At 32.2% G+C, this 12667-nt stretch overlaps 1 protein-coding gene and 1 pseudogene across 2 annotated transcripts in view; both read right to left on the bottom strand.

Moving 5' to 3' along the window:
• The window catches only part of LOC145248304 (uncharacterized), a 936478-nt gene that overhangs the window by 812303 nt on the left and 111508 nt on the right, over positions 1-12667 (bottom strand). The gene's annotated exons all lie outside the window — the stretch shown is intronic.
• On the bottom strand, positions 11897-12014 carry LOC145248570 (5S ribosomal RNA; annotated as a pseudogene).

The following is a 12667-nucleotide window of genomic DNA, read 5'->3' as shown; positions in this document are numbered from 1 at the left end:
TAAGGAAGCTGTCATGAGAACGATTCACACATGCGCAGTCATGAAAGAGTTGACAAGCAGATAAAAATCCGATGACCCCCACCTCAAGTACCAATTTTAAAATTTTGACCCCTTAGCAGCTGTTTTTCTGGATGAAAACCTATTAAAATGTTTTCCACGTGTCTGAATACTCTGTAGACCAAATTTCAAGTCTGCAGATAGAAATTCGTTGAGTATATAGGTTGAGAGTTGTCCTCATACACACACATTCTCATATATATATATATATATATATATATATATATATGGCCGGCATTGTCTTGTTATAAAACACGCTTAGATATGATATTTTGATTACTGCAGATTTCGTATTTATTATTATACTAGCGGGGGTACCTGGTGTTGCCCGGGTTTTTAGAGGCGTGTTTGTGGGGGGGGGGGGTAAAATAACTCTGTTTAAATATTATGCAAACAAACAATGTTAAAAGTTCTAAAAAAAAAAAAAAAACGGTCCGGCGGTGCCTGGGTGTTTGAAAAACCAAAAAAAGTTTGAGGGATGAGGGAAGTTCGAACTCGAATCCTTGAGGTGAAAGCGAAAAAAAAAAAAAAAAAAGGTGATAAATTAAGTTAAAAGTGAATTAGGTAAAACATCAATCTCGCAGTGAACTTTGTTTTGAATTAGTTTCCCCAAGATGTCGGGTCGAAAATCAGTTCCCCATAAAAAAATGGGGGTGTCCATATGAAAGCAATTGTCTGATATAAGGTTTCCACCGCATTGATCAAAAGCTGAATGCTTTCTGAACGTTCCGAGATATTTATTTGCTCTCCCACCGAGCAAATTAGGCACAAGGCCAATTTTTATGTGAAGAGTGAAGGGGAAATGGGAACCAACTCCCCGGGGAGTAGGGGAGCTGGATAGTGACAATTGGTATGAAGGGTTTCCTCTACATAAACGAAGGTCTTATATGTGGAGTTGCCCCCACATATGGTCTTTGCTTGCAGTATCTGTTCCGGCAGATACTACACTTTGATCCCGAAAACACACAATGTTCGAATTTATTCTCACTTTATTTATAGTAAAAAGCAGGACAACAGGCGACACGGCGAAATAGCACGAATCTCATAAAAGTCAATGTAAATAAATCTAGACGTGATATGCATTCCCAAATCGTAGATATTATTATCTAGGGGGTATATAAACACTTCTAAGCGATAGTAACCCCCCTCGTGACCATCGGCAAAAAAAGGCTTTTCGAGACATACAAAAATGTATGTGCCGCATTTGCCTTTTATATATATCGATTATATTGGAGCCAATATATGGTAGTGATTTTAAAAGGTATTTTTTTAAATCACTAATACGCCATCACCAAGAATCGAAATTAAAAAGCTAAGCTTATGATTTACTTTTTCCTCTGACGTTAATGCCTAAGCTATGAAGGCATGTTTGCTGCAAGGCTAAAAAATTTAAACATGGACGAATAGCTATTACGTTACGCATGCATATTCGTAATGCCATCGTTAGACCTTCACCTGGCAAATTTCATTTTTTTTTTTAATTTTCCCACTTTTGCACCTATTTTCCCCGGCTAAAACCCAAATATAAAATTTTGCATGGGCTCGAATACCCTATATATTAAGTTTTATGTCTATAGGCCAAAAACTGACAGAGGAGTTTGGTAGGCAAGATTTTTAAAACAAATATATATACACATACATAAATGAATATAGAAAAAAAGAGTTTTTATTTATTCTTTCCAGAGAATCAATTATTTTATTTTATGATAATTTTATTTGTATTTATATATTTTATTTATTTATCTATTTTTTATTTATTTATGTAGATGCATATATGTATATGTATATATATATGTATATATATGTATATGTATATACATATATATGTATATATATGTATATGTATATACATATATATATGTATATACATATATATATGTATATATATGTATATGTATATACATATGTATATGTATATACATATATATGTATATATATGTATATGTATATACATATATATATATGTATATACATATATATATGTATATATATGTATATGTATATACATATGTATATGTATATACATATATATATGTATATACATATATATATGTATATACATATATATATGTATATATATGTATATGTATATACATATATATGTATATACCTATATATATGCATATATATATATGTATATATATATATGTATATACATATATATATGTATATATATATATATATATATTAAATAATGTGATTGATAATTTAAAATTTAAAAATCAAATTATAATTAAATTAAAAATCCGTTTCATAAGAAGGAACAACAACAAAATCAATTATCTGTACGATCGTTTCGGAAAACAATGCTTTTTATTGTGGTATACATCAAGTTACGTACAATAATTACATATAGTTTTTTAATAAGCAAGGTCTCCTCGTCAGCAAATCTTGAAGGGTTTTTAAATTAACTAATATAACTCAAGACGAAATTAAACTAATACTTATAGCTAGAGAGTCTTTAATAACATTTGATAATAAATATTGGACCAGGAAAAATACCCCTAACCACTTCAACATTTTAATGGGATCGACGGATTCGACTCAGATCACTGATCTAGTTGGCCTTTTCCTTTTAAATGAAATACATTGTATACTCCATAAACAGTTCAAACTTGAAGGAGGACTATATAGAGATGATGCACTTTTCGTAACTAACTCTACTAATAAAAATTATGAAAAAGCAATTAAAGCTCTACATAAATTATTTAAAAATTATGGACTTAGTATAAAAATCGACCCTAATAAAAAAAATTGTTAATTTCTTAGACATAACCTTAAATCTTGAGAATTCTACCTTTGAACCCTATCATAAACCTAACCAATCACTACTATATGTCCACACTCAATCAAACCACCCTAAATCAATATTAAAATCAATAGTTCCCAATATCGCTTTAAGAATTTCTAGACTGTCTTCTACTAAATCCATATTTACCAAAAATGAAAAATATTATAATGAGGCCCTTAAAAACTCTGGATATAATTCACAAATTAAATTCATAAATAAAAATGATAGAAACATAAACTGCATTGAAAATAAACCTATTAAGAGCGTAATAACATATAATATGGCAATGTCTTCCCGTATGCGAGTTAAGAAAAATAACCAAGAGACAAAAAAAGATAAAACCAAACCACAAATATTAGATAATAATACAAATAAACAGCAAACCAAAACCCGTAAACGTAAGAATAGACATAAGGAGATCCTATGGTTCAACCCCCCATATTCCAAAAACCTAGAGACAAACATAGCCAGAGAATTTTTTAAAATATTAGATTAGAACTTTAAAGCCCCCCATAGATATAATAAAATTTTCAATAAGAACACAATTAAAGTCTCTTACTCTACTATGCCTAACCTTCATCAGAAAATAATTAGCTCTAATAATAAGAAAATTAATAAACTACAAAATACAACTATACAAAATACATCGGACTGTAACTGTAGAAGAAAAAATAAATGTCCCCTACAAGGCTCATGTAAAATTAAAAATGTTATCTATAGCTGCACAGTATGAAAAACTCCAAATCTACATGAACCTATTAACAGCCATAACTCAACTACCAGATTAAATAATAACACCAACTTAAACCAATCTACCGATCAATTACAAATCAACCCACCATATAATAATTCAACAACAGACCTAACGGAAAATAATCACAATAAGCAAGAGGTAATATATTTTGGTTCCACATCTGGCCTAATAAAACATAGAATTTCAACGCACAAACATTCTTTTAAAAATAACTCTCTGTCAAACCAAACTACTCTATCCAACTATATTTGGCAACTAAAAAACAGCAATATTTCTTTCAACTTAAAATGGCGAATAATTGAGACTTGCAAATCATATAAACCAGAAGATAAATTTTGTGCACTATGTACAAAAGAGACCCTAAAAATTTTAAAATATGAAGATATGAAAAATACAACCACACTATTAAATTCAAGACAGGAGCTTATATTTACATGCAGTCATAAACGTTGGTTTAAATTTAATAAATATAAACCACCTTAAATCATTAAAAATTACTTATTAGTAAAAATAGATTACAATTTTTTTTTTAATAAATTAAGTTAGACTAATTATCTCCCTTACACCCTTCAAATAAATAAAGTAAAGAAAACATGACAATTATCTCCCCTTACAACATGTAATTGCACAAGCTACATTCTAAATATAAACCGTAGCGTCTTTAAATCAAAAATACGCTAACGGAAATAATTTATTGCACGGGCGCCCCCCCCCTTTAAAATTCATCATTCAATAAGCTAAAAGCTATAGCAAACATCTAAATGAGTATTTTAACCATAGTTCTTGATTACAAAAAGCGAAAAATTAAAAGGTAAATATCTCTATATATTTTTAAAGCAAACTTATAATGTAAATTCAAATCTATATTTTTCTCTATTTATTTCTATCTCTAACCCATATTAATTTTCTTATAAATTTTAAATCCAGACCTTTTATTTCAATTTTTTCAGATTCATCTGCCTTACTTTTAATGCTAGGTTTATTTATGGTGTCTTTTAAATTCAATAAAAACCCTTCAAAATTTGCTGACGAGGAGACCTTGCTTATTAAAAAACTATATGTAATTATTGTACGTAATTTATGTATACCACAATAAAAAGCATTGTTTTCCGAAACGATCGTACAGATAATTGATTTTGTTGTTGTTCCTTCTTATGAAACGGATTTTTAATTTAATTATAATTTGATTTTTAAATTTTAAATTATCAATCACATTACTTAATATTGAATTAGCTCTAGGACATTTAACTATCGAGCTTATTATATATCTAAATTACAACGAGCACTTTCTCTTTCCTGTATTTTAATTAAACTAGTAATTTCACTGTTACATTAAAATACACTCAGCTCTTTAGACTATTGTTCTAGTCTCCTTTAAATTATATATATATATATATATATATATATATATATATATATATATATATATATATATATATATATATATATATATATATATAAATTCCCAGTTAATGTTTTACAGAGGTAAAACAACCAATGAAATTTTAATGAGGTCAATACAAGAGTGTTCAATATTGAAGTTTCGGTCAGCCAGATTATATTGAAGATTTCATTTGATTGAAATGCAATTCAGATTATGGGCCCTCACATCAGTGAGGGTGGCTGATACACAGAAAAATAGCTAGGAAGAAGGTTCTGAAACAGTAAATATTCTCTCCTGATGACTTGACGTTATCTGAAGACCAGAATGAAATACACCACAAGTGAAAACAGCCAATCAATTTGATTTCATACAAGTCTGCAAGGTAAGCTGTTTCTTCCAAACAACAATATCTATCGGTCGCTCGCTTCATTGCGAGATTTTACTACTATTCTGATAGCAAATGTCTTTATTGATTTTGGGATAAGGGACTATACAAACTGAACATTGAAAAATAAAATTGTATAAAAATATTTTTTATTTTCCCATTGCATTTTGAAACCCACAAACGTGTGTCTAATTTGTGCACCGTTTTTCAATGATTGTCGTTCTTATTCATGATAATAAAAAAGAGAACGGGGGTTCAAAAAAAGAAAGAGACAAAAGAAACAGAAGTTACTTGTGTAACGGATTGGGCCCTGTGGTAATGAGAATCGAGTAGGTTAACTAGATAAATATTGAGTTTGCACAGCCAAGCTTAAGGAATATTATAATAAACAGAAAACAAATAGATAAATATTCGACGAGAAACGAATTTAAAACGAAGCAATAGACAATAACAAACACATCGACAGATCTAAAACGTCAAAGACGACGTAATTTGAAATAGTCCAGTTCGAAAGAGGTCAATTGGTTGGTTGTTTGGTTGTTTTTGTTTTACGGCGTATCAACTCTTTTCAGGTTATTTAATGTTTGAAGAAAAAAAATTTTAGTAGAATATATTTGTTGTTTTCAAGTCGGTTTCTATTCAACCCATATTTGGGACCCTAACAGGTACTACCAATCCGGGTCAGAGTGGACCTGGGAGCAATGGCAATTAAAGAGTGGCTCCACACTCCCCAAATCGCGCAAGCTGGGGCCTCGCCACTGGATATAGTTTAAGGTCATATCCAGGACCAAAAGAGGTCAAGGTTTAGGAACAAAGAAAACAGTTGGTCATATTGATAACAATAGAACCGAATGAGAACGATGGACAGAGTCGGAGAATGAGCGACGGTCGTTCAAACATGGAGTCTACAAAATTGAAAGTTTTTTGGGGGTTTTTTTTTTTTTGAGTGAGAAAACTTGCCATTGAGGCTGTGATGACGACGGTGTTTAAAGACTGAAATAAAAAATACCCTTAAAATTGAAATGAAGAAATTGCCTTTATTTCTCATGCTACTCAATTCTGTGGATATTTATTCCAGCGTCCACAAGACAAGAGTGAACTAACGGCCAGAAATGGCAAAGACAAAGAAACGCGGGTGAAGGCATGCTTGTATCTATGTGTCTCATTATCGAAAAGACACATTTTGCTGGACTGAGGTTAGTAGTCCGTTTACAGATCTGCCATATGTTTATTGAACTGTTTACTGTTTGTGTTAAACACACACACACACACACACACACACCACGCATTGATGTACATTCAATACACCCAATAACTATGAAGCAGTGTATTTTATATATACAAGTAAACACATCAATATATATATATATATATATATGTTTAAAGAAAAAATTAGAAAAAACCGAATGAAATCATTAAAAAATCAACGTTTCGTCCCTGTCTCAAAGGACATCTTCAGGATAATTGAGATAAAAATGTGATAAAAGAAAAAGTCATAGATCGTGCGAAAAAAGACAGTTTTTTAAAATCCAACCCATGTTGGGAAAGGATGAAATATGTGTGCGTCATCCTTTCCCAACATGGGTTGGATTTTAAAAAACTGTCTTTTTTCGCACGATCTATGACTTTTTCTTTTATCACATTTTTATCTCAATTATCCTGAAGATGTCCTTTGAGACAGGGACGAAACGTTGATTTTTTAATGATTTCATTCGGTTTTTTCTAATTTTTTCTTTAAACATAACGTCAACCACCGCTGGTATATTTTTTAATTCCTTATACATATATATATATATATATATATATATATATATATATATATATATATATATATGCGTGTGTGTATGTGTGTGTGTATTTTGGCAGCAAGTCGTTATTCAAGCACGTCTGATTGAACGTAACTGAGTTCTTTTCCCGATTTTATATATATATATATATATATATATATATATATGATGAAAATAATGGAAATAGTATTCCGACAAAATAGAAATAAAAAGGAACAAACCGTATTATGTGTTCATCAATGTTTCGTCTTTATTTCGATAGGAATATATCGGCACTGATAAGTTGTGTCTAGCGGCACTGATGAGCTGTGATACAACGAAACAGGACTGTATGTCGATGACTATATATATATATATATATATATATATATATATATATATATATATATATATAACACTTGTAGCTGTTTACTCAGTGTTCGCACACACCTGCCGATTGCTAGCAGATTCCATTACTGGTGGTCAGCCCGCAGGTATTTACTCTTTAACTTTCTGGTACCGGATGACCTCGGTTATTTTGACAACAAATTGAAGGAAAGAAAAATTACAATATGAAGGAGGCAGAAAGTCGTTGTAATAATCAATCTCCAGATACATTATGAAGTTTTAAACTAGCATTCATTTGGAATTATTTAAAGGATATTGGATTTCAGAAAAAGCAGGTTAAAATAATCAGTATTCAAGAATATTTGAAGAACAATCGATGTACACGCTTTATGCATCAAAATGTCTTTCTAGCAATTGTTTTGAAATATGATCAGGTTTATTTATCTATTTGTGGACTCTTATCCGCATCTTCGTAGTCATTGTTGTTTCACTGGCTTTCATCAACCGCGTTGTGATAGGAATGCTGAATATCTTAACTGTATCCCCAGTAATTACTGTTGTTGTTGTCTCATCATCAACTAATCCTCAGGCCTGCTTTGAGTAGGATTGAAACCGCTATCTTCAGACAATGCTCACCTGGAACCGTACAGATTCAACGCCTTAATCCACTGCACCACGGGCCCCGAATATAAATAATTAAAGAAAACAATAAAAATAATATATAACGATAAAAATAAAAATAAAAATAATGATAAAAATAAAAATAATGATAAAAATAAAAACAATATATAATGATAAAAATAAAAATAATGATAAAAATAATAAATAATGATAAAAATAAAAATAATGATAAAATAAAATAAAAATAAAAATAATGATAAAAATAAAAACAATATAATGATAAAAATAAAAATAATGATAAAAATAATAAATAATGATAAAAATAAAAATAAAAATAATGATAAAATAAAAATAAAAATAAAAATAATGATAAAATAAAAATAAAAATAATGATAAAAATAATAAATAATGATAAAAATAAAAATAAAAATAATGATAAAATAAAATAAAAATAATAAATATTGATAATAATAAAAATAAAAATAAAAATAATGATAAGGTTTTTTCAGAGTTTATTTACTACTCTTTTGTTTTGTCGTCAGAAATGACTGTAAAAATGTTATAGCTCTATTTAAGGGGTCACATGGAAAACAGAACACGGGAATAGAGTAATAAAAAGTATTGAACGGAACATACAAAGTAAAGGTTTGTCCACTGGATATCGATTCCTGTTTTACGGCGTTGTCTTCCGGTATTTATTGTGCATGGATCAGTTCATTCGTAGGTAACACAGGTAGTAGCAACCCCTACACCCCCTCCCAAGCTTATTACTTCGAAAGGTGTATCAGTATTTCTCTCTGTAAATTCAAAACGTTTTTCTTGCCATCTTTTTTTTTTTTTTTTTTGATAAGATTTTTCAAAATTAAGTTAATAGTCTTTTGATTCCGTCAGATAGTAAAACTTTTTCGCAATTAATAATGTAACCAATGCTTAATAATTTATTTCCTTCTGATGATAAAGTTTATTTCTTTTAAAAAACATGATTTAAAGGACATTTTTATGAAATATTCTTACTTTACATTTGTTTTATTTTCAGTTTCTTTTATGTAGATGTTTACACACACATGATGATTGCAACGTCTTGTCAGACGAGTGCCACTCCCTCAGACATTTAAAATCCATGAGCCCAAATGTCTGAGGGAGTATCTATACAAATATGCTGTTACAGAGTCTTAGTTTTGTACGACAGCTAAGTCTCTCTCTCTCGGTTCAAAATGTTGAGATCCAGCAACAAGCAAGAGCAAGATAGCCAGCAACAAATTAAACTGCAGACCAGCTTAATGCGGGTACTGGTCTTCCGCTTTATGGTTTTTTAAATCAGAGATTTCCTTCTCCTAGAAAGGTTGCCTTCACTACGGCTTACGGGAGCCCTCTCTACCTCAATACACATATACACACACATACACACACGCATACACACACACTTTATATATATATATATATATATATATATATATATATATATATATATATATCCAATCCACAAGCAAACTGTTTCGCTGTATCACAGCTCTTCAGTGCAGCTAGACTAGTACCCCTCTCGAGTCAGAGATCGAATCTTCAACTATCTAGATAACAGTCAGCAGATTTCATCATTAAACCACAGTAGAAGCTCTCGTCAATGATATTTACAATGTCTATTTATATAAACACTGGCCGCCATTTCAACGTGTTCAATTTGTTTATGTACAAATGTTATATAATTGAACCCTACGTTAGCATACTAGCAGTTTTAGCTAGTATATAGATTTTAGAAACAGGTTCCATTTTTTAGTTTGAGAAGTCGTTTAAGTTCAAAACCTGTCGAACACAGCTGTAGACGGCTGGTGTGGCAAGAGTCATGAGGGTCACGACAGAGAGGTTAACAGGGGTAAACACCTACGGCGGTGGTCTCGTTTTGTGGGAATGAGATTTGGCAAGATTTAAGGGGAGTTTTGACGAGATCACGTTCTGGAGTGAGATTTGGAAAGAGAGTTCTTTTAGCCAGTTTTGTTCTTGGAGGCGATAGAACATACATATGATTTAAGATGTAGCTAGCGAATTGAACCCGCCCCCTAAGATGAGATGCTAGCAAGAATTTGACGATGTATTTCCCGACCACTGTGTGAAATCAAATAAACTCAACTGCATCAAAAGAAAACAGAGTCTCAGCTTTTCCATTGTTGTGATCTCTTTGCAGAGAAACACAGCCTTTTACAGTGAGAGACAATGAACTAAGGTATGAAACATGTAATCGTATTTGTACATATTTTGATATGACGTGTATACTGTTGCTGGAGTGACTATATAACATTCAAAATGGCTATATAATATTAAAAAAATATAGAACCCCAATGTTATGTAACTACATATGATGTAAAGTCCAAATGGGGGTGATATGTCATAATATGGATGAAATAAAGAACTTTTAACGAAAACTATAACGATTATATATGAATCTATCCCATAAGAGCTTTGTTTCGAGGTGTCTTCAGTAAGCTTCCAGACATTTTTCATATGGATGTTTTCATATTGATAGTACACACATGAAATTCTCCTTCAAAGTAATCTCCTCCTGCTGCAATACAAATGTTGTATTGTTCCTACAACTTTTGGAAGGCCCTATTAACGTCCTCTTGTGTGAGCATATCATTGACCCTCATCACAGCCTTTTTCATCTTCTCAATTGTCTCGTAACGACAGCCTCCTAATGTTTTCCTTGAGCTTAGGGAATAACCAAAAGTCACAAGGACTGGACTATAGCGAGGGTGAGGAACTGTCTTGATGCCCATCTTTGTTAAATAATCTGTGACAAGGATGGAATTGTGGACTGTAGCATTTGCTAATCTTCCACATCTTCAGTTCGTTGTGAATATTTGTGGACACAGTTCCCACACTGACATCAAACTGTGCACTAATTGTCTCTGTAGATACACGACGGTCTTTATCCATGGAATTATTTATTTGTCCAATCAACTCTGGTGTTCTAACTTCCTTACTCCTCCCACACCTCTCATCATGCCTCACAGACTCCCTGTCTTCCTTGAATCTCTTACGCCACTCAAAAACTGATGCTAGATTCATGCAAGATGATCCAGAAGCAGCCTGACGCATCCCATACGTTTCTGTAGCATTTTTTTCCAAGTTTAAAACAGAATATTATTTCATATCATTCTAAAGTGTCCCCACGTCCAGATTGCAGTTGTGAAATTCATCAACTGTGACAATCAGGCTTTAGTAGAGTGTATTCTGATTCCTGCTGTAGCTGTTCATTTGAACTGAAATTATAAAAATTGGGAAGTTATCTCAAAAGATGTATAGCAATAACATACTGAATTTTCAAGAGTCTACAACAATTCTAAATGCCTGTATGAAAAAAGTCTGGAAACTTATTGATGGCACCCTGTATTATGCTAAGAACTAACAGGAGACATCACCCAATGAAAGTGTTTGACTCGAGAATGAGTGGTTTGTGTGTGTGTGTGTGTGTGTGTGTGTGTGTGTGTGTGTATTCATATAAAGTTAGGTATATGTATATATTTATAAATACAAGATTCACTCCTAAACTAATTAACCGATCATTATACATTTTGTAACACAGCTGCTAGCTGTAATGGATCGTCAATCGATCGATGCCTCCATTTAATCTCAAGAGACAATGGACACTCCCTGTAAAGGTAGCTGTGTGCGGAATTGTGAGGCAAGGGTTGCGCAATCTACAACCACACCTCTCCTGAATCGGCACTGCTTGAGTCCAGTGGCAAGGAAGATGTCCAGGATGACTGAAAACAATGCCGAGATAAGCAGGGAGCACATGCAGCACCTGGAATTCCCAAATGATTACCCATTTTAGTACTGACCAGGTTCAACATTGCTTAACTTTGGTGATCTAATGGGAACCGGTGTATCAATGTGATTATGTCGTATATGGGTCGTAATGTGGGGTTAATTAAGGTGTAAAATGCGAAAGAAAAATGAAAGTCAAGAGATTCCCGGACAACGCCAGCTAGGCGCAGCGAGTAAATGGTTAAAAAAAGTAAATGAATCATTTTCTCTTGAGCAGCTGCTGAAAGTAGATCAGATAAATTGAAATTAAAAAAAAAATCATTCTGAACGTAATTCGTTTTGTTCCATTGCTTCCTTTCACGTCATTACTTTAGTAATACCTCATGTGCTACCCTCTACGGCATAATCACGTTGACACCGGTTCCCGTCAGATCACCGAAGTTAAGCAACATGGAACCTGGTCAGTACTACAATAGGTGACTATTTGGGAATTCTATGTACTGTATGTGTTCTCTGGTTATCTCCACTACCAGGGGTGTCCATTGTCTCTTGAGACTGAATGGAGGCATCGAACATCATTGCCCTGCTCAACAGCAACGCCACTCTCAACATTGTTTCCATAGTCTTCTCTTCTGGCCATGTCGTTGTCTCTCACATTGGTGGCTGAAAAGGGGGGGGCACACACATGTTTACAACTAGCAAAATTAAAATAAAAAAAACAAAAACTCAAACTCGAACACATTTTGCAAATATCAGAGTATGTAACACTATCGATCCTCTAAATGCTAAGGTCCAC

Source organism: Euprymna scolopes, chromosome 26, assembly GCF_053919585.1.
Source record: "Euprymna scolopes isolate OS-2025 chromosome 26, ASM5391958v1, whole genome shotgun sequence".
Classification (NCBI taxonomy): Eukaryota; Metazoa; Mollusca; class Cephalopoda; order Sepiida; family Sepiolidae; genus Euprymna; species Euprymna scolopes.
This window is presented reverse-complemented; position numbering and strand designations above follow the sequence as displayed.